We start from the raw sequence: 21,482 nt of genomic DNA on the forward strand, positions 1-21,482 counted from the left end.
TAAACAGATCCTGTCTGCTGCAAGGTACTTAATAATCATTTGATTAGTTGATAACGTGGTTAGACCCGTCTCAGCATACCATGTAGCAGTTGGTTGTCACAAATTATTTGCTGCTATACACACATGCCCTTTTTTCTCCTGAAACATCCCCATATTCTTCAGATACATTCTTCAGCATAATATTATACAGATGTAATATGAAACCTTGTAAAGTGTAAGAATTTAAAACCTCATAAAATTCCACAATTGTATTGGTATCGTAACTATTTAGCAGACTTTATGTATTCTTGTAAACAGCATAATCTGACATCTAACGGCTGTGTTACATGCCTGCATCACCTCACTTTACCAAACAGGAATTTCTGTTGTACCTCCAGCAACTTCCCTTTGCCCAACATGTCTATTTTAAAGCCCATTGCTATGGACATCAGCTCCAAAAGACACAGTTTTATTCTCACAAAAATGGTGTGGAATTTCCTATTATTTTAAAAACACTGTTTTCTTGATGGTAAGCCCACAGATGACCTGCATACCTGTAAATGACTCCCTGTATTTTCTGTATGTATGTAAAACAGCTCCAGAATTGCAGTGTGGAAGACAGAGGGAAGGGGATTTTTCTTCTTTTTTACAGGTAATTTTCATCTTACACATGCAAAAATATAGCATGAATTTTATAGTCCACCTCACATACATTTTCATCCACAACAAATAGTTGTACTTGAGTTACATCCATCTATCTGAACATAACATTTTGCTTTTCTTGGAAAAAACCCAAACTACAAAGATGATTTGTAACATTTTCATCTTTATAGTTTACTTCCCATTTCATTACTTTGCTATCAAGCGAGGACAAAATTATTCGTTTTTTTTCTTATTTTGCTTTGCCACCTTACATGTGATCTAATTTTAAGTAATTGAACAAACTGTGTCTAATTTCATGCAGCAAGCAATAATTACTAGACAGCCTCTAGCTATTGGAATTGAGAACTCTGTCTCCATTAAGCAATTTTCAATTGTTCTGGACTTTTTTTCCAAACAGATACAGTGGATAAAATTAGCCATCAGAATAATACCGTCACTGTAAAATTAATTGCTTTAAAAGTCCCAAACCCCAAATTCCTCAAATTGCAGTATGTTTAAGGTCATCTGATTTTTTTTTTCATAGCCTAGCACAAGATAAACTTTTAATTTCACGATAAATCTATAATTGCCATAATCACATGACAGCCAGGACTTCATGTAGCTAATCCCTCTTAGCTAAAGGTTCACAATGCAGCAGGCTTTTTAACAATGATTCAGTGTGGTTTAAAATATCTTAAATGCTGGGCATCCTTATTATATAAGCTTTCTGTGGATTGTACGAGTTGTTCCTTTGTAGGCTAAAAAAAAATAATAATAAAAATGGCTTGACAAAGAATCAGCATGCCACAGGCTAGGTTGCTATAAAAACATTCAAAGCCTTGTTCCATTCCCACCCACAGGGCTAGGAAGGCTGGTGCTACAGGCAAAGGCAGACATCACATTGCAGCAGAGAGAAAGGGGGAAAGCCTGAGAACTGCCATTTTATAAGAAATAGGAAAATCAGTCAGAACTGTTGCTCTTGGTCTTTATTTCACGTGTGAGAATGACAGGTGCCTTCCAAAAGCTTTCTAATGGTTGTTTTAACGGGATAATGCCACATGCTCAGAGATATGTGTATATATACACATGTATTGTATTTGTGTGTGCATGTATAAAATACATATAAATATATATAATATAGATATTTATCTCTTAGTCAAATCATTTAGTTTTAGGTAATACTGCAAGGAGTGGGGAGCTAGACTTGATGATCCTTATGAATCTCTTCCAGCATGAGATATTCTATGATTCTATGAAATATCTAAATATCTAAATACATAAATATATAAACATACATGGAAGTGTGTGTCTAAAACCACCATGCTGACTGCAGTTGGCAAGTCCACCTATCACTCTGGATCACTTTGGGATATCACAGCAAATTGTACCACTGTTCAATAAACAGCGACTTGAGACTTTTACTTTGTTGTGTACATTAGCTCCTACCATTATCTCTTAAAAGCTTAATTATTTGCAAACAATTGATCAAGATGGGAATTGGAGAAAAGAGACGCTGGACCACCAGGAGAGATGCAATGCATTAGGAGAGCAAACAGAATTACCTTTAGGTCTTATAATCAGAATTAACGATTGGAACCGTACGCGGGGCAGTGCCAGAAGCTGTAACACTCTTGCTGGAGTGTTTTCCATTTGATATGCATTAACACCTCGCGTGAAAGCCATAAAACGGTGATTACAGATGGGAAGGCTGACCCTCCTTCCCAGAACCAGCCCAGCTTGTGTATACTAGAAGACTGTAGACAGGGTTTCTTGCCAAGGCCAGAGGAAAAAAAGAGCAAATCCAAGGGGGAAAAAAAAAAAGTAGGAAGCAGGCAGGTAAAAAAAACCCACAAAAACCCAAAACATTTGAAAGAATAAGGCTGTCAACAGATAAGGACTCTGAGTCTGGTTGTGCTGTTTTCTGATCATGCCTGCTGCTGCTACAGCACTATGGAGCAGCATCCACCAAACGGTATGAGACCTAGTGCTTTTCCCTTCCCATAAATCTAGTGCTGAAATGTGGATTGTTTGGCACCATTAATGTGTTTTTGAGGCTCTGTGGTATTACTTTTAATAATGACTTAGTACAGAAAGTGATTGCTTAATAACACCTTCAAAGTCTGCATGCAAATGAAAATTATCCCTGGGGGATTTGCCCAGGGTAATATGAACAGTTAAGGAACATTTGAAAAGGTAAAAATAACTATGCAAAATATGAGTCAGAGCAGTCATTTTAGCAGTAACAAAGAAATCAAAGTGACAGAGAGAAAAATGTAACTTTCCATCATATTCTCTCGTCACTGTTTTATGAATGGTATTTAGAGAGCAGCAGTCTTACTAAAAGCCCCTTTTTAAATGCAGCCAAGACAATTTTTATTAAAACAAACAGTAAGACTTTTTCTTTTTGCCACCCTTGACTACAGCCAATAGGTAAAGCCTGCAGTAGATACAGGTGGAAAGTGTCCAAGTTTGTCACTTAATGGTACCCTTTGTCCAAATGTACTCCTTTCTTAAAATTTTCTACCTCAGGCTGCAAATGGTGGATGCCAGGATAGTAATAGACTTTATCTTATCTGTAACCTGGTATCGATAACCCGCCCTCCCTGCCTCGCCCGCCATAGCAGCGCGTCATAATAGTTTCAGAAAAATACGAAAATAATGCTGCCCAGATTATTACTGCTGAGATAACAGGAGGTGAAACGAACCCTTCTCACCTCCCAAATTATGAATTCCTCCTGGCACCAAACTGCCTCAACGCCAACACTGTCAACCAGCCCCACCACAGCCCAGAGACAGAAGCAACTCCCGAAGCAAAAGATTGCACATTATGTTATCAGGATGTTGTGGCAATTGTCCAGCATTGCCCTTATCATGGCAGCACCATCACTTGGCTGACCGTGCCAGGAGAACCATTTCAGAAGTCCTTTTATGCCCTCCCTCCAGCCCTTGGCCTCCTCCACAGCTCCGTGTAATGCAACAAGGCAAGAAGAGATTGAGCTAAACTCTATTAAGTGCTGAAGAGAAATTACCCTCCCAAAATTTACGACCTCGGGATTGTCTATTTACTGTTTTCTAACCTCAAAATAAAAAGAAAAAAAATCCCAAGACTATGATTTTCTTGTTTCTGAAGAGCAAACCAGTCTACACCTAACTCAGCAGCCAGAATAATGCCTAAGGTTCAGCCCTTCACTGACAAACTGCACATCTGTTTTATGCTGAACTCCAAATCCTTGCTTTACCCGAACTTGTCCAAGGCTAGCTAAGACAGCAGCACAATGCTCTGAGTTTCTCCCCTTCCTCTGCTTCCTCCCGGTTTGCATTTGAACTGTTTATATTTGTGATCAAGTTGATCTACAACAAATTATTATTTTTTTAATATCCATAATGCTTTCCTATTGTCTATCAACTTTATGAATTAGTTTTAGTGTTGCAGTGAATTCTTTTTTTTGTCTCCTGACTGCACATTATCAAAGGGACACTTTGTGCCTGCCATTTGCATTACAAAAGCTGTGCATGGTGCAGTCTAAGAACAGAGCTTGAATTTATAGCAGTCAAGTCCTGGATCCTCATACATGCTGGCCTCCAAAAGAATAACGGGGTTTCCTGCATTTGCAAAGTAGCCAAAAAATGGTTGGATCGCTATCTGTAAAGTCATAAGATTGCAACCTGCTTTCTTCATTGGCCACCAGTGTATTCAGAGGGAGTGATAAAGAGAACTTAAGTCCCCTTGCCTGTTTTGCAGGCTGCGTGAATCGGTTTGTAGACCATCCTGGTGACCTGCTTTATATTCAGGCGAGGCTGTAAGGAGTTGCCAAGTTGAGGTGAGCTGCTGGGGAGGGGAGGAATAAAAAAACAACAACTTGGAAACTGCGAACTCAATCCTGTTTATCCCACGGGACTGGCTTGCGTATTGGAGGAAATACTAAACACCGAGAAGGAAGTTGTTATATTAGAAATGCATCTACAGGACTGGGAGGAAAAAAGCCTGTGCAAAGTCTGCATAGTCTTCTCGTTGGCTGAGAGCAGTGAGTCAGCCTGATAATGCTGTTGAAGTGTGAGCTGGCTTCGGCATTTAAAACTCCTCATTGCTTTTTCAACACAGCAAGAAAATGCAGTCCATATGACATGGCCATGCTGCAGATAAAGCTAGTCTATTCCTCTCTCAAAAGAAAATACTTCCTCAACTTATTATAATAGTTTAATATCCCCATGGTTAGATTTTTTTCGTAGTATCACTGTTAAGAAATCCTGATGCTGCCAGAGTTATTGAACTGCAAACTATGAACACATAATCAACAAGCATGCTCGGTCTTGTAAAGTTAAAAATGCATCAAAATAAATATGCAAGGTAACAAGATGCTGCATCCCTGTATTGCTACGGCAAGGCCATACTCTGCTGCTCGACTTCTGGTATCTGCCAAACCCTGGGAGATGGAGCTCTGAGTCACTGCCCATCACGAAAGTTTTTGCAGACTGCCTGGGCAACCTTGCCAAAAAAATAAAAGGCAAGGAAAGGAGGCAGAATCTGACTCTTCTAAGGCAAATACAGGGCGTAAAATACAAAGCCAATACCCCAGAAGTTTTAACATCTGAACATGTGTTCATAGCACAACCTGATTAAACAGGGGTTGTGTTGGTTTTGCAGGCAGGGGAGGAAGAAAAGTTTTATTTAGGGGGGCTTATGAGAGAGGAAAGAGGTACTGGCAACAGCAACATGCTTAAATGAAGGATCTATGCTAGAGGAAAAAAAAATGCTCTGTGCTTCTCTCTCTTTCCCATTTCCCCTTTTTGTAAATAATTTTCTTGCAAGAGTTGTCTGTGAACAAGTTTTGGCACTCTCTAACATAAATATCCTTTCCAAGGCTGATGGAGAGACATGGTATGGCATGAGATGCGCTGCCAATACTTCTCTGGTGGCCCCATCAAATTATTCATATTGCGAGCACTCATTAAAGGAAAAAAGTTCAGATCTTCCCTTGTACAGGATATTACAGAAGTCAGAAAATGGAAAAACCTTTTAACTCATCTAATCCATCCCCTGGCTGCTACAATATTATTCCTTCCATACCATATATTATTACCCGCTGCCTTTTCCAGTGGAGCTTTAGCACTAGCGCTTCTGCTATTTCCTTTTGGAGACACTCTGATAGACCTCAGTGTTTGGAGCTTACTCTGGCTCCCACCAGCTTTCAGTTTAAGTCAAGTCTATGCAGACACTCCCATGCCATACCCAGGTAATTGAGCGGAGCTTTTCCCATGTTAAACATTCCGTTAGTGCCTCTATGTATATGCATGTAGAAACACACATGCACACAGTGCTTGCACACACACATTAACTTTTTAATACACTTAAGAAGTGATCTTTTGCTCTAGCATCAAGATTATTTTTGCTGATTCGACACAGGCCATGAGCTTTCCCATCCTCTGCCCCATTTTTCTTTATTAGTAGTAGTTTTTTGCTCTATCACAGCCTAAAAATAACCAAGGACAGGACAATTAAAAGAAAAATTGCATTCGAAGGATCAGCAAAACTCTCTTCGGCACAGCACATAGACGAAAACAATTAAATAGTACATCCAAGTGACACCAAAGGAACTGAGGAAATGTGTCATCTGTCTTACAGTCATGTTAGAGCTAAAATGCACATGCCTGAAATGTGGCTTTTCAGTTAAGCTAGTGTCTTTATTAAATGTCTGTGGCAAGGCAGGAAGGTGGATCCCAGCCTCTCAAAAGTGAACAGCTTTTGGGAAGGAGGAAAAAAATATCCCCACCGTGGCACACTTAACGAAATCCTGACTACCTGATAGCTCCATAAACCACTGCTGTTGTTTTTAGAGCCAGCCTAAGACAGATTAGCTCAGGTAAGTACCTCCCTAACCAGAAGCCTTTTCTCAGCAATAAGTCACTGTCCTTATCTACCTCAAATGACTTTCTAAACAGTGGGCTTGGAAATAAGTCTGCAATCCCTGGGAAACGCCTGCGCCAGTAGTTGTAATCCCACAGAGCTTAGCCAAGAGCTCTTATTTGTGCTTTCTGCTCTCTTTTTTAGGCTGCCTTTGGTATGTCGGGATCTCCCTCTGTAAGCAGGGGATGAAAATGTTCCCCTAAACCTACAGGTTGGAGTGACCTGGGCAATAGAGAGCTGCTGTATTCACGCAGGTCCCAAATATCAGCTACAGGATTTAGGATGGAGTAGGAGCTCTAGGCAGGTTTCCTAGGGCAATAGCACCCTTGCGAGCAGCCACCAAGCCATCTGGGAACCCTCCTGCCATGAGCTCAGCCACCTTTTCTCATGGAGAGACCAAGCAGTTGAGTGAAGAGAGTTCAAGGCAATTACCACCTCAAGGTGCCCACCTTTAACACCAAGATAAGGGAGTTTTTACATTGGAACATTTTCTATTTGGAAAAAAAAAAAAAAACACCAAGGAAGGAAATTAAAAGATAAAGCTGCTATTTTGCAACACTGCTTTGTTGGCATGGAAAGTCCTTGAGCAGATGCCCTGTCCACCATTAAATATTCACAACGTATCCTTGTAAAAGAATAAAGCCCACTCAACTTATAAGCAAAAACACAATGTGTTCTTCATAAAAAAAAAAAAGCATTTAAAGATCTAGGAAAGAAAAACATGAGAAGGGAAGAAAAAAAATACAAGCCAGCAAAACACCACCATTCTCTGAAGAAGCAGAGACTCTTGGAAATAGCGTGCATTCTCTTGCGTTAATTTTCCCACTTAAATTACAGTGATGCTGTAGCCTCATCTCATTAGAGCTCATTGTCCCCAGTAGACAGTTGTGTTTATGGGGGATTCTTGCTGTTCCACACCTGCTGCTCAGGTTGCTACGTGATAAAGCCTGCATACAAACAGCAGTCTTGAGGTTGCTGGACTGCAACTGATGAGCCCAGGCTAATTCAGGGGTGATTATGTAGTTTACTGGACCACTAAACCTCTTTAAGCTTGTAATTACTGCCTATTTGAGTAAAGAACATTCAAAAGCAATTCACTGCATCATGCCTGCCACAGCTGGAAGCAGGCTGCCAGCAGTCTATGGGGACATTAAAATCTACAGGGATGGGGATTCGAGCACAGCTCATAGGCACTGACGGCAGCAGCAGCCAAGTGTGTTCACATTCCAGCTCACCTTTTCTGACCAGGCATACTATTAAAGGTGCAATGAAAACTATAGAAAAGCAATAAAGATGACAAATAATGGGACATAATTGAAAGAACTGCATTTTAATGATTCTCCATCTCTTCCCTCTCCCCTTATATTGGCTTAAAAAAAAACCAAGCCTTTTTCACGACAAGGGAAGGAAAAGAAAAGACCTTTTGCAAAAGGGGAAATGTGCTGCATCAATGTGAGTGCTTCTCTTTTGAAGGCTGGAGGCTTCCTTGTGTTTGGAATTTTTAGAAAGGATAAGTTTACTTGTAAAGTGAAAGCAGACTAAGTCTTATTACGTATTTGGCAGAATTGACAGCACAGAGACATCTTAATCACTGAATCTTGATTAAATCCTCCTCACTGAGTCTTCATGAAACCCTCCAAGAGTATCTCCAGACCTGGAATGCATACAAACCCACCTCTCACTGCTGCATCATTTGGAAGCACTGGGAAATGCCCCAAAACACCACTCCACAAAACAACTCCACCCCGCGCAGCAACACAAAGGTCAGGTGTGGATCCCTACTATAGACACAAGGGTTTTATTTTAATAATAAATAAACATCTCTCTGATTGTATTTGACGTTTGAGTTTTGAACCACTTTAGTCCTCCCTTTCAAGTCTGCCCCTGCAGCTTTCAATGAGCAGAAAGTTATTAAAAAAGGCGCTTTGGGTTTTTTTGCATCATTAGCAGCCTTTGGGAACAAGGTCTAGGGGAGGAAGAGCAGATCAAATGGGACCTATGACACAGGCAGAAAGGTTGGTAATAGGGATTTTTACAAGTGAGTAAATGAAAGTCCAGAGAGGATTGCTCCAGTGGAGCTGGAAAAAAGCACTGGCAAAATGGAGGGAAGTAGCCAATGTTGCTGCCGAGTCCTGACTCTGCACTGGCTTCATGGGGAGCTCTGATGAGGTGGCAGTGTGGGCTTGTGTGGCTCCAGCTGAAGAGCTGGGTCCTCAAAGCCCTCCCATCCTACAGCTGCTTTACAACACCATCTCCCTGTTATTATATTGCCACGTGTAAGGTCCATATCGATGGACCTAACGAGCTGCCCTATGAGCAAACTGCATGAAATGTGCTTTAAAGCCTCACAGGACATTTGGGGATCCAGAATTCATCAGTGTAATTTCTCTGTCCCACTAATAATTGCTGTAGCTGCTTGGGAGAATGGGGTGGGGAGGGAAAGCAAAACTAAACAAGGAAAATAAAATAAACCATTGCTATCAATATAATTATCCTTGGACTGAAGGTAAGTGTAAGAGATGGGGTCTCTCTCTCCTTATCTAATAAACTGCCTTGTTTTAAAAAACATGGATATGTTGTCTATAATATTAGTCTCACTATATATATACCTGGAGAGGGAAAGGGAAAAGAGAAAACCCCATGCATGCATGAGCATGTCACTGTTAACAAACATCAGCTTTTAAAGGAGAATATAAAAGCATTGGGGAAGTTTATTCTTAAAAAGTATGTAAATTCCCAGCCACAACAATCCTCCAACTAACCCCATCCAAGCTCCAAAGAGCCACAGGCTTATATGTTATCCAGCCATCACTCTTATTAATATTCATTAGGCAGGTCTACTTGCATTTTCATAAGCTGCGAAGGTGGCAAAAGAAACAATCAGAATTCTTTAACACACAGGCATTATCAATTCAACATCTGCCAAATAGGAGTGCATACAGATTTGAGGCTGGAATTCAAATGCAATTTACCTGGGCTAGATCTGGGCTTCACTTCCCAACACCCAGCAAGCTATTTCAGGCATTTTCGTTTTATCCACCCCAGCTTTTACATCTCCATAAGTTCACTCTCCATTATTTTCACCTTTAAAATGAGAGTCCCTCATAAATTACCTCCTTCATTCTCTAGCTTTAATGAGTTCCTGTCTGCTAGTTTAGTAAGATCACATATATGCATAATACAGTCAAGTTTTAACTCAGTAAACTTGACTAAGCAATTCTGCTTTCTGACTAGAGAATTCATTTATCTACACCCATTTATCATGTGAAATCCTTTTGATTGGCTTTAGGGTGCAGACCTGTGCAGAAATACAGACTTTCTGACCAGCCTGGACTAAAATTTAACGCTAAGAGATGAATTAAGAAGTCTCCAGAAGAAAACAACTGCTAATTAATTATTTACTCTACTTAGCAAAGAAACCTGGCTGATAAAGCTAATGAATTTAAGAATAAAACAGACATGTGTTCCCAGGATGATATTTATATGTGCAAGGACATGCATCAAAAAAAGCATGATTTAGATATCCTGAGAGCCACGAAAAAGCACATCCCAAGTCTTCCCCAAAACTCCAGATTTAACCCCAAATTATAAAGCATTTGCCTACATGTTCACTATATATTGATTCCTGTCCTTACAAAACCCTCATTTAAAAGGCCTGGATGGTCTCAGGATGTGCTTCTTCCCTTTTGGCAGCCTGCTTGGACTGAGTGGGCTACCCTGTAAAAAATAACCTTTTCCCTCTCCAAAGTCAATGCAACTCTCCACCAATTTTGCCTGGCTTTCAAAAACCTGTGAAGACAAAACTGTATCCTCCCTCACAGAGGGTCAGGGGGAACAGACTTTGCATTTCAGTAGGAATATTCATAGAGTAAGGCATGTCCAATATTCAGGGCTCAGCATTGGCCAGTGCTGGGGGGACAGGCCCTGAAATGGCCAACCTGTCTATGCCTGAATAACTTTAGATATCAAAATGAGCTGCAGAGAACTCGGCTGAAGCCCTCATCTTTGTAAGAAAGACGAAACTCTCAGTGAGTGTCTTCTACAGGATGACAGGTGGACGAGGCCAGGACAGTGGTTTTTGGAAGGGGCTCTTCAAAAATCCAAAAAGAGTCAGCTACAAGTAACCAGTGCCCACCCCACCTCCAGCCTGAGACTGCCCTCCATCCTCTTCTGCCTGGTCTCCTTCAAGGTCTGAGGACATCAAGCATCACGCACATGTGGATCCCTCCACAGATACTACTATAAAAGAGACAATCAACATATTTGGAAGCAAAAGCGTTGAGATGGCATGTCACTTTCAGTACATTTATGATGTGATGGCCATTAATAATTCACAAGGATAATATATAATCAATTAATTTGCTCACTATTGAGATCAAAATCCTCCTTTCTGCTTCCTCCTCCTTTCTGAACAAAACTCCATATTTATTTTAGAAAGATCAAACTGAAAGTAGTTAAAGACCAAAAAAGTCACCATTAACAAGTCATAAAGTGGGAAAGAGAGACCAGGCATATTTGATCTTGTTCTGTACATGAACCTCTCTAAGATGACTGCTCCAATTAGAAAAAAAAAAAAAGGTTAAATTTATAATTTTGATGATACAAAATTATGAACTCAACTATTACATGCATATATTTTGTTTAATGGCTTCATTTATTTTAATAACAAAGAGAAACTAGATCCTTACAGATGAAAGCTTTATTTCATGGCTTTGGTGCAACTGGGATTTTTAAAATCTGTGATGTTAACCAAAATGTGATAATAGATGTTCTCGAGGGCCCTATTTTGTAGCATTTTATGCAGAGCCAAACTATATGCGAGACATTACAAACATGATATTTAGCCCTATTTTAAGAAAATAGAACTGACTCTGGTGTCAGAGGCCCCTGTAATTGTTTTCTGTCTGCTTCTTGTTCCTCTGAACAGTTACTTGCGCAGCAAAGTCTGGCTGTAAAAGTACTGTGACGAAATCATTAGCTCTCTGAAGACTTGTTATAAAATGATATTGAAAGGCAAGATTTGTGGAATTTGTCTGGGAGGGGACAAGTGCAATCACAGCGTTGCTACTTTATCTATAGCAGGCTGCCTTGAAGGATCTGTTGGCATCCAGAAGAAAGACATAAAAAAGATACTAAAAAAAATTATGCTAATTCTGCTACCGTTTTAGGTAGTTCATTCCTAAAACAGAGATCATCAGAAACACCTCATCAAACTTGATCATGCTCTTAGTCCTTCTGAGGAACTTCTCATCTACTCCATTTTCTTTATTTTTACATTAGATGGAAAACAGTTATTCCAGACAGCAGCAGCACTCACGCATACACAGGACTAAGGATGCTCTTCTTTAATAGGTTTTATACACATACATACATACTTATGCATGCAGAGGTGCGCATGGGAGGGTCAATGTAGTTTTGCATACTGCACCCTCCACCCCGACCACTGGTTTTGAGAAGGCAGCCCAAGATGGCAACTCATGATTAACGGCTGTATCATCCCTGGCTCAGTGGCAGCAGGGCCCCAGGTCTGATCTGCCAAACATCCCCTTCGTCTGCAGCCGATCAGCAGATATAAGCACATAGGCCCTGTCAGCTTGACATATCATTCCTACAACGATGTCAACGACTATTAATGTTCAATTATCTGTCCTAGAAATAACCCTCGCCTTTACGCATTGTGTAACTGGGCGCGTGGTACTGCAGTAATCCAAACGACAAGGGCAGAGATGCCCGCGCTTACCCACTCGCTGTGAGTTGGCTTCTCAACATTGTGATGACATTGCCTTGCGGTAGCGCATGGATGCCTTCCTCCTGCTTCCTCTCCCTGATTGCAGGGGCTTTTCTTTCAGAAGGCATGTTACAAGGACCCCAAAGACCCTTCTTCTGCTCTTCTCAAGTTGCATGTCACCCATCAGTACTACGGAGACATGCTTGGAAAAATTGTATTTTGAATTCACTCCCATACAGAAGCACAAGGAGCTTGCTTGTTTTCTTTTACAGAGGGCCATAAGCTGTCTGTTACATGGCAGCCTCTTTTTTATGTCTCGCATGCAGGTGTGTACGTGTGTGTGTATATCTATAGATATATATATATAATTTATGATTAAATGCAAATGTCAACAGTGGCTTCTTCTAGGGCTGTGTCTACACCAATTCAACCCTCAAATGCAGGACTGGAACAATTTGTCCAAATGAAACATTACAGGTTCCCTTTGTTAAAGCAAGTTAAAAATAAGTAGAGAGATGTCTTGAAGAACAAACACGAGTTCATTCCTAGCATCTTTTACCACCATTCAGATATTAAAAATATCGATCAGGACAAATTCAAATAGGGCTCTTGGAACAAAAAGTTTACCAAGTATTTCTTCTTTTAAATTGTTACAGTCAAATTACCACTCATGCAAAAGGGCTGTGATGGAGTTTACTATTTTTTTTTGTTGTTACTATGGTACAGCTTCCTTGAACTAACATTCAAAGGTTATCAGCTGTAAGTTATGCTTGCTAAGTCTTCTTATACAACTCATAATCAGAGGGAGGGAGCAGGAGGAAGCAGTGTGATAACCAGTGCCAGCTTTGAGATAAAGCCCTCCACCTAATCTCTGTTTATTTAGACAACCATCTAACCGCAGTGCTGGGCATAAAAACAAGCCAGGTGTATGGCTATGGGAATTTCTCCTGCCTTATCTTCACTGTATTATATTTTGGGGTAAAGGGATGCAGAGTCTTTATTCTTTTTTTCAAGATAACTTTGAAAATTAAAATAATCTTAAAGTTTGAGGTTTTGATGTTTCGATTCATTCGGCTGGCTGGGCTTTTTTTGCTTTGTTTTGTTGGGAGGAGAGTTGACTGTAACAAAGTACATTTTATTCCATTCTTTTGAACTTCTGGAGGTTTGGGCAAAAAAGGGTTTTGCCATATCACATTGAAGAATTAAGAATCTGCTTTGAAATATTTCATACCACATGGGATTCAGGTAGTTTGGAACAAATATGTGTACTGCAGGATCATACTGGAGCAAACTGAGTAGCACTGTAGATGTATTTCACCCCAAAGAACTGACAGAGGGTCAGGAGCCCAGCACACCTCCGCAGCAGCAATGCTGAAGCGGCTTTTCCAGTGTAGGTGCCAAAATAGAAAAATTCTTGCAGATCAGGCCATGAGAAGCAGTACCATAAGAAGTCAGACTGAAGAATAACTGAGCCTTCCTCCCGATTCAGCAGCAATATTAAACTGTGATGGGAATCTTGCACATCAGCCAATGGCTCTGTTTCTCCTGCTGCATGAGCCCACAGTTGCCTCCAATGTTTTCAAACTCTTTTTCCCCCTATTTTTTTTCCCCTCTGATAATTCACTCCACCATTTACTCAATCATTTTAGGTAGGGGGGAAGTGGTGAAAGTTGCTGAGCACCATTTTTTTTTGGTGCAAGGCCAAGGAGCAACTTACACAGAGTCCTAGGCTCCTGTCAGACCTATAATTGATGATGTTTTCCCTGTAAGGGGTGGGGACTGGGACACATTAAGGCTCAACAGGGGAAGAAAATAGAATGAATTGACTCAGCAACTATGCGTCTTACCGTGGCTTCTAATAAGGATAAACTGATTACTGCAAATGTACTTTAACATCACAGGACTGGGGGAGGGGGGGAATAAATCAATCTGCTCAAAGGAAATAAATGTCATATCAGAAGTTTTTTTTAAATTGAACTTTTACATTCAGAAGTGCAGAAGCGTGTTTCAGCAGAACATTGCTGCTGCTTTCCAAGCTGCCGTTTGCTGCCAAGCCAAAAATGAATTTGTAGCCCTAAAATGCATCTTTAGATGAATGCTGCAAAATGATTGCTACAAAGCTAACACATCTTTTTTCTAATCTCACTCTCAAATGACTTCATAACAAAGAGGTACATGGCGATGCTCACATTGTATTTTAAATGCCAACTTTATGTCAGCATCTTTTCACAGTGACTGAGAGAGTGGATGCTCAGCTTCTGCACCAGGCAGTGGGGAAGGCAAGTGAGAGGTCGCCCGGGTTGCCAGGGGTGACTATGGAGTCGGCAACCACGGGATCCAGCAAAACCTGCCCTGACTGATGGCTTCTGGGTTCCCACTGACCTTTGATCCCTTCTGGTTTGGCTGGGAACAAAAGAGCCCTTTCACTGGGGCCCCTTGTGCGTATATTTAATGAAAGCGGTCATCACCTAAACTCTGATTAATATGTTTGCTTTACATGTGGTGGGAGGAGGACCACAGCCATCCTGTACTACCACACAGGTAAGTACCAGGCTGTAAAAACAGAATATATCCTAGCTTGCATGTCACACAAAATAAATCAAGGAAATCCACCACGGGGCACATAAAAATGACTAAAACGGGTAAAGACAATTTTTGTCACTGATGCAAGAAGTTGCCAAGGCTGGTGACAGTGCCAGAAGCAATTTCCCTGCATACCCAAAAACCTGCAAGGAGCTTCTGTCATTAGAGATTTGGTGCTGCTCTGACACCAAGGGCCATCAGCAGCTCAAACACGCTGCCGCAAAGATGCTGCCGGCTAAGGCAACCATGGAGGATGCTGTCCAACTCTCAGCGGCAACTTTCATCGCTGCATATTGTCACCATAGCAATGAAGCTTGATGCAGGCAAATGACAAGGGTCTGTCATCACTCAGCCTCGGCCTGACAGGCTTCACCACCAGTCGCTCTCATCCAGTCACAATACACAAATGCGTCCGTAGCAGGCCCAAAAGTAATAATCTGCCCTTCTGCAATGTCATCGTTTCACTGGCACTCCCAGTAGTGGTGTGCAGCCCTTACACCCCATAAGAATGCTTTGTTTTATTCCCCAGTGAGTCTTCATGCTTTAGGGAGAGGGAAAAACAAGGAATTAAGGAACCAGAAAGGAGACAGTTCTACTCACACTTCAAGTATCGGAGATAAACAAGATATAAACAAACAAAAACAAAAGGAAAAAATCTGTCATGCAAATTGCAGTAAAACATGAGACAACATTTGAAAGGAATACAACAACTCTTTCTATGTAAGGTCTCTTCAGCAAGGAACAGGAATGTTATTGTGAATGTTTTAGGCTCCCTTTAATATAAAACACAGGAGTTGTATGTAGAATGCATCCTCCACTCGCTTCTTAGAAACAGGTTTTTGAAGTAAAGTCAGGATAACTGGCAAAGTATGCTGGGCTGTCACTGACAGCAAACACAAAGCTTTGCCTTCACACCAACACCAAAATCAGGGGTCCCAGCTATTTTCACGGTCCTCTTGGCAGAGGTGCCACCAAGAGACAATTAAATTGGTCTAATTCTCCCCTGTCTTTGTGAAAGTACAGTGAGAAATGACAGAAATCAGAGGTGGCAAACACTATCTCGTGTAGAGCTCATCTGCCTGGTTGGATTAATCATAACATCTCTATTTTGGGAGAATTTCTGTGCGGGGTCAGTTTTTATTCATCCCTCCCATGCAAAGTACCCCCTTCCAATCATGGCACGTGTAGAAGATGGTGAGAAAGATCTTACTTAGCTGGTTACCTTACTTAGCTCGTCTTGTCTATGCACTTCATTTTTACTTTGTGTTTAGTCATACAGAATGACCTGATTTAACAGCCATCCTATGTATCACACAAAACCTCTCACTATTTAGAAAGTTGCTTTTTAATGATATTAAATTTAGACTTGCTTATATGCTATATTTGCTAATGAACACATTGGCTACATGGCTCTTATTTAGCACATTCACCATATCCCCATAGCATGCAACACACTTGACGGTCCGTGGCAGCCCTGGAAAGACAATGCACTGCTTGAACATCTCTAAACCTGATTTACAGTTCCAGAAAAACAACTATGCAACTAATCTTCCAGGACAAATGTAACGCCAAAGAATAACTAAACTGAAACATATAAATTTCATATATACTTAAAAATATTATTGTCTGTAATTTAATATAACTATATTTCTAGGCCTATAACCTTGCACGCAGAGGCAATTTCCCAAGCATTAATACTTAAATGGGTCATATGCACCACATCTGTCATTCTGTCCTGAAGTCTATGAGGCACAACCAAGACTCTGCAAGCCTATTGATTTTTCTAGCATTTGCTTTAATTTACTTAACCATTGAGAAATCCATCAGTACATAAAGGGCAACTGTCCATTACTGCCTCATTTGCAGACATTCTTTCCCCTCATTTTTTTGGTAAATATTTCCTCTTAAATCGCTGTGTGTTTACAGTGTAAAAATGAATCCAGAAAGTGCTCACACCTGTTTCTGTTCAGTAACTGCTGCACTGAGGTATATGTAATGTGTTTAAAGATAGAATAAATATCTAGACATTATTACATCTGTGTGCAAAGGGTGGTAAATTAGATCCTAATTACATTAACAGGGATTCTGCCTCCCAGCTTAAATTTTACATGAGCACTCTGTAAAAATCCAAAAGCTCTGCTGTGGTTTCTTTACGAGCTGGTGATTACAGCTACTTCCTATGCGGTCACTAAATATTCTGTTTACAAATAAATGAAGAAGCTTTGAGCCAACTTGCCAGGGTAATAATCCGTGGTGTTTCTTTCCACCCCCCCCAACAAACCTTTACCACATAAGCATGGCAACAATCAGAAGCCCTGGCTTCATCTAATTACTCTATCACATAATTTCACAAATTGCCTTTTCACTGGGGAGCCAAGTGCAAAACACGCTCACAGTGGGATTTCAGGCAGCAGCTTTCATTTACTACTCATTTCTTGTTAAATTAAACACAAAAACACCAGTTGTGCAAAAAAAAAACGTCAAAAAGAATGCCTGCAAATGAGCCAGACAAGTGTATCTTATATTTATACCATTTGCACAAAATAGCTCATTGGCAAGCTGGATTTTTAATGGCACCATTATTGCCTTTAACCCTTTTAAAGCCTGGCTTAAGGCTGGTAACTGCATCATCCCAACCAAACTCAACCTCGGTGAAACAGCACCAGGCAGCACATCAGCCTTATTAGCCAACATAACATCCTTTAGATAATAACCAGTGAGACAAGGTATCTACCACCAGCACACCCCAGCTTCGCCTCCACACAACCCCTCTGGCTTCTAGGGGCTTTAATGGAGGACAACGAACAGCAGAATTTGGCCACAAATTCCTCAGTATTACACCCACCTAATATAAGGGAGGCATGGTCCTACAAGTAAATCAAGCAGGATTTGTAAGCATAATTCCTTTTTCACCCTGGTGCGGCCCACTGTGGTGCAGGGGAACCAGTGGGACTCAGGGGCAGAGGGACCTGGAAGGCCAGACCCCTGCTAATTATCTGAGCACTAACAGGGCCGAATTTCAAGCTGCCACTGAGGAACACAAATTATTTTGAAAATAATTGCAGCCATTGTACCATCACCAGTGGAAGTGAACCAGAGGTTATGCTGCTCTAAGATGACATTTTTACATCAACAAGTACATAACTAAAACACGGCCATTAGTAATTAAAGCTGTTCCTTTCGCAGCACCAGAGCCAGTAGGTCAGGTACTGTTTTACATCAGAAACCAGGACTTGATGGCTGTAGATTTGCCAGCATTATCTGCACAGGGAGAAAAAAAAAACATTAGGAGCAGCTGTCTATGTGCCTTTACATTGAAAATCCTATTCATATAGACAGGTGGAGTAATTTAAAAGCCAATGTGGTGCAATTTTGATGCATCTAATGCTGCTGTTTACTAAAACGCTGCCATTACCACTGTTTATGAAAACATTACTAAAATTGCATTTTATTCATAAGAATCCTAAAATTCAAGTTATTACTAGCTTCAAAATTATTCTGCCCCCAACTGTGGCTTATGACCTTTCAGGGTTTACAACCTGCTGCACCGATGGACACATGCTCAGGTTTCAACAATGAAATCAAAGGTTTATTCTCTTTGCCGTTTCCCCACAAGCACAGTGCAACTCCTGCATCAGCACACAAAGTCCACAGCAAATAAGATAGTTCTGGCAATGAATCTATTCCTTAGCCAGATTCATGGCATTTACTTTCCTGAAGATATCACTAGGGAACCCAAAAGCTCTGGTTGACATGAAGAAATGTGGTCTAGGGAGAAGAGTTTCACTTCAAAGATTACTTTAGATAATGAATATAGCAAGCCACCTAAGGCAGAGTCACAGCATTCCCTCTCTGAGTTCAAAGAATCTCCTTGGAAAACATATCCATATCATGAGCAGACCTTTGGTTTTACTGTTGTGACTAAAGCTACACTTTGGTGCCAGTAACTTGACTACCTCACTGCTTGTGTTGCTGGTACAGAGCATCATACTGGGAATGAGTTGGTCGTTTGTTGTGTTGGGGTTTTTTTCTGTTGTTGGGGGAGTTGTGCAGCTGGTTTTGGGTTTTTTAAGTATTTCCAAAACATCTTATGCTGTACAGGCCTGATTAGATAAGGTCAACCAGCAGCCAAGAAAGGAATATTCATGCTGTGCTTAAAGTCTGAGAACTATTTTCTGGGCAGAAGTTTCTGGTCCATAAAGCAGAAGATACAGTGGTAAGACTCCTAGACTTTGCCTTATTAAAATGATGGCCCACCACTGAAGTGAAACAAGTACTCTACTAAATACTATGGGTCTAAATCAGGCAATGATGCAAAAGGCAAGGTAAATTAGATAACTACATATTAACTTAGACTCTTTTCTGCCTGCTTACCCTTCTCTACAAATATATTTAACATTGCTGTAGCTTACAGGTTGAGGAGCTGGAAGTGCAAAGGTGGGTCTGACCAATACATTTGTTCATATAGTGAAAACTGGATTTTCAGCTGAGCATTTTGGAGGAAAGGATGACATTATCTATGGAAAAGTTTAACTTTCTATCAACGGAAAAAAAATACCTTTCACAAGAAAAGTTTTCTGTGGGTAATTCTGATGAACAGACAGTAAACAAACAGTTAAGAATTAGGGCTTCTTGAATATATGCAACAAGAAAAATCATGTGAGCTATAAGAGTGCAGATTCTGCTTAGCTTAAGGTAAATGCATTAAAAGGGAAACAAAACTTTTAAAATGGGTAAAACTGAAACTCACTTCTCATGCCTGTCGTGAAGCAAAAAACACACTATATTCACCACAGTATCACTGTTTCGGTTCGTTCAGACAAGAGTTGCGTTCATGTAAACAGATGTAGGATAGTCTATGCCAAAGGAAGGGAATGCATCTTACTCAACTTCATGTACCACTTCCAAATGTGACCCTATTTGAAAGGCAGCTTATCTTACACCACAGATTAACACATCTCATCAGATATGCACCCAACTGGTTTGGTGTCTCATATTTTGGCACTTTACCTGATCTGATTAAGTCACTCACTAGCTCACACCGGTGCACTGTGAAACTCCTTCAAGCGTTAGGAGATTGCCAATAAAAAATTAACACTGGCACTTATATACATAAGCATATCCGAGATTCAAAATAGGCTCTTTTGTAGCAACTGTGTTAAAGGACAAGCTAAACAAACAACTAATAATGAACAACTGAGCCCATGAATTCATCCTCATTTCCTGCTCAGCCACTGCTTGCCAAGATACTGTTGTTGCCTTTGGTGTACTTTGCATTGCAAATTATTTGCCAAATATTTCTGTGGATACTTCCAGATTCACAAACCTGTGGTCAGACTTTTTCCCTCCCGCTCTCCCCCTTCAAAACATGATACTTGACTTTGTATGTCTGCTTCGACTGCAGAAAGACAGTACATCACAAAACACATTTCTGTTCCTTGTCTGAAAACTAATTTCAAAAATGAAGTTGTACAGGCAAAATATTACAGCTGTAAATATAAAAAGAAAGGAGAGGGTGGAGCAGAAAGCAAAGCATCTATTGTTGACTTAAAAATTCTTATTACTGCAAACATTCTTGCTGGTAAACTCATCTCCCAGAATATTTATGCAAACAAAAGGAGTTCTAGTACAACCAGAGCAAGTGTAATTTAACATCTGAATTAATGTTTATCATGTTTCAACTTTTCAGTATTCCCTCGCTTCTGTTCAGATGTGAAATTCTGCTGATGTGTAAATACTAATGTGTTTCAGCAGCTTCCAAATAATTCAAATACTATAATGTGTTGGTGGCTTCCACATCAGTACAACAGTGCCTCCAAGATAGAGACTGGAGCAAGTTGGGAAAAAGATAAGATAGGGAATACACACTCTCTAAAACCTAGCCCAGGCTGCTGGCTACCTTCTGATTTCAACAAAAATAATTCCCTGAACAACTGGCATTCCTGAGACCTACAAGAAGCTCAGGACAGAACACTTTGTATCACATAGTTTAAGGCAACATGATGGTAGCCTTCATCAGAAATAAGACTGAACCATAGATCTGAAAAAAGATGTTTTAACTACACCATATTTCTCAACATGAGAACAGCCTGTATGAGGAATCTGGTTTGCTTACACTGATTGACTAGAGCAACCTATACTTTTCCTTTCTAGTCTAAAAACAAAGGTTTGTAGCATAGCTCAGTGCTGGCAACTTAAACAATCTACAGGGCAGCATAAGTTGTGAGAATATGATGCATAGGCTTTCCAAGAAATTGTGAAAGGGAGCAACAGCAGCATTGCCAAGGTTATTTCCAAAGAAACAGTAGTTTTCATCAAAAATGGCAACGCTTACCCCCGTTAAAAAATGGACCAACGCTTGGAGGCTGGACAGCAGGTCAAAGCAACAAATTTGAAGAAGATTAAAGAAAATGCTGAAGGTTTTGTCAGTCAGTGTCCTCCATCAAACTCTGGGAGGGCTGAAGGGTTAAGAAGTTAAATCAAACAGTTACCTAAATCCTGTTTGTCCTCCTTTCTGGAGCTCTCAATTCAATTCAGACAGAACCTTGGAATAATTATCTTCTCCCATAACAGCACTTCCCATTTTCTCCTGTTGAAGTTACCTATCACAGTACCTCCACCAGTAGAAGGGAGCATCTGAACATC

General features: G+C 40.5%; 1 protein-coding gene across 4 annotated transcripts in view; it reads right to left on the reverse strand.

Annotated features, from left to right (window-relative positions):
• MEIS1 (Meis homeobox 1) overlaps positions 1 to 21,482 on the reverse strand; it is a 109,070-nt gene that overhangs the window by 25,020 nt on the left and 62,568 nt on the right. The gene's annotated exons all lie outside the window — the stretch shown is intronic.

Source organism: Cuculus canorus, chromosome 3, assembly GCF_017976375.1.
Source record: "Cuculus canorus isolate bCucCan1 chromosome 3, bCucCan1.pri, whole genome shotgun sequence".
Classification (NCBI taxonomy): Eukaryota; Metazoa; Chordata; class Aves; order Cuculiformes; family Cuculidae; genus Cuculus; species Cuculus canorus.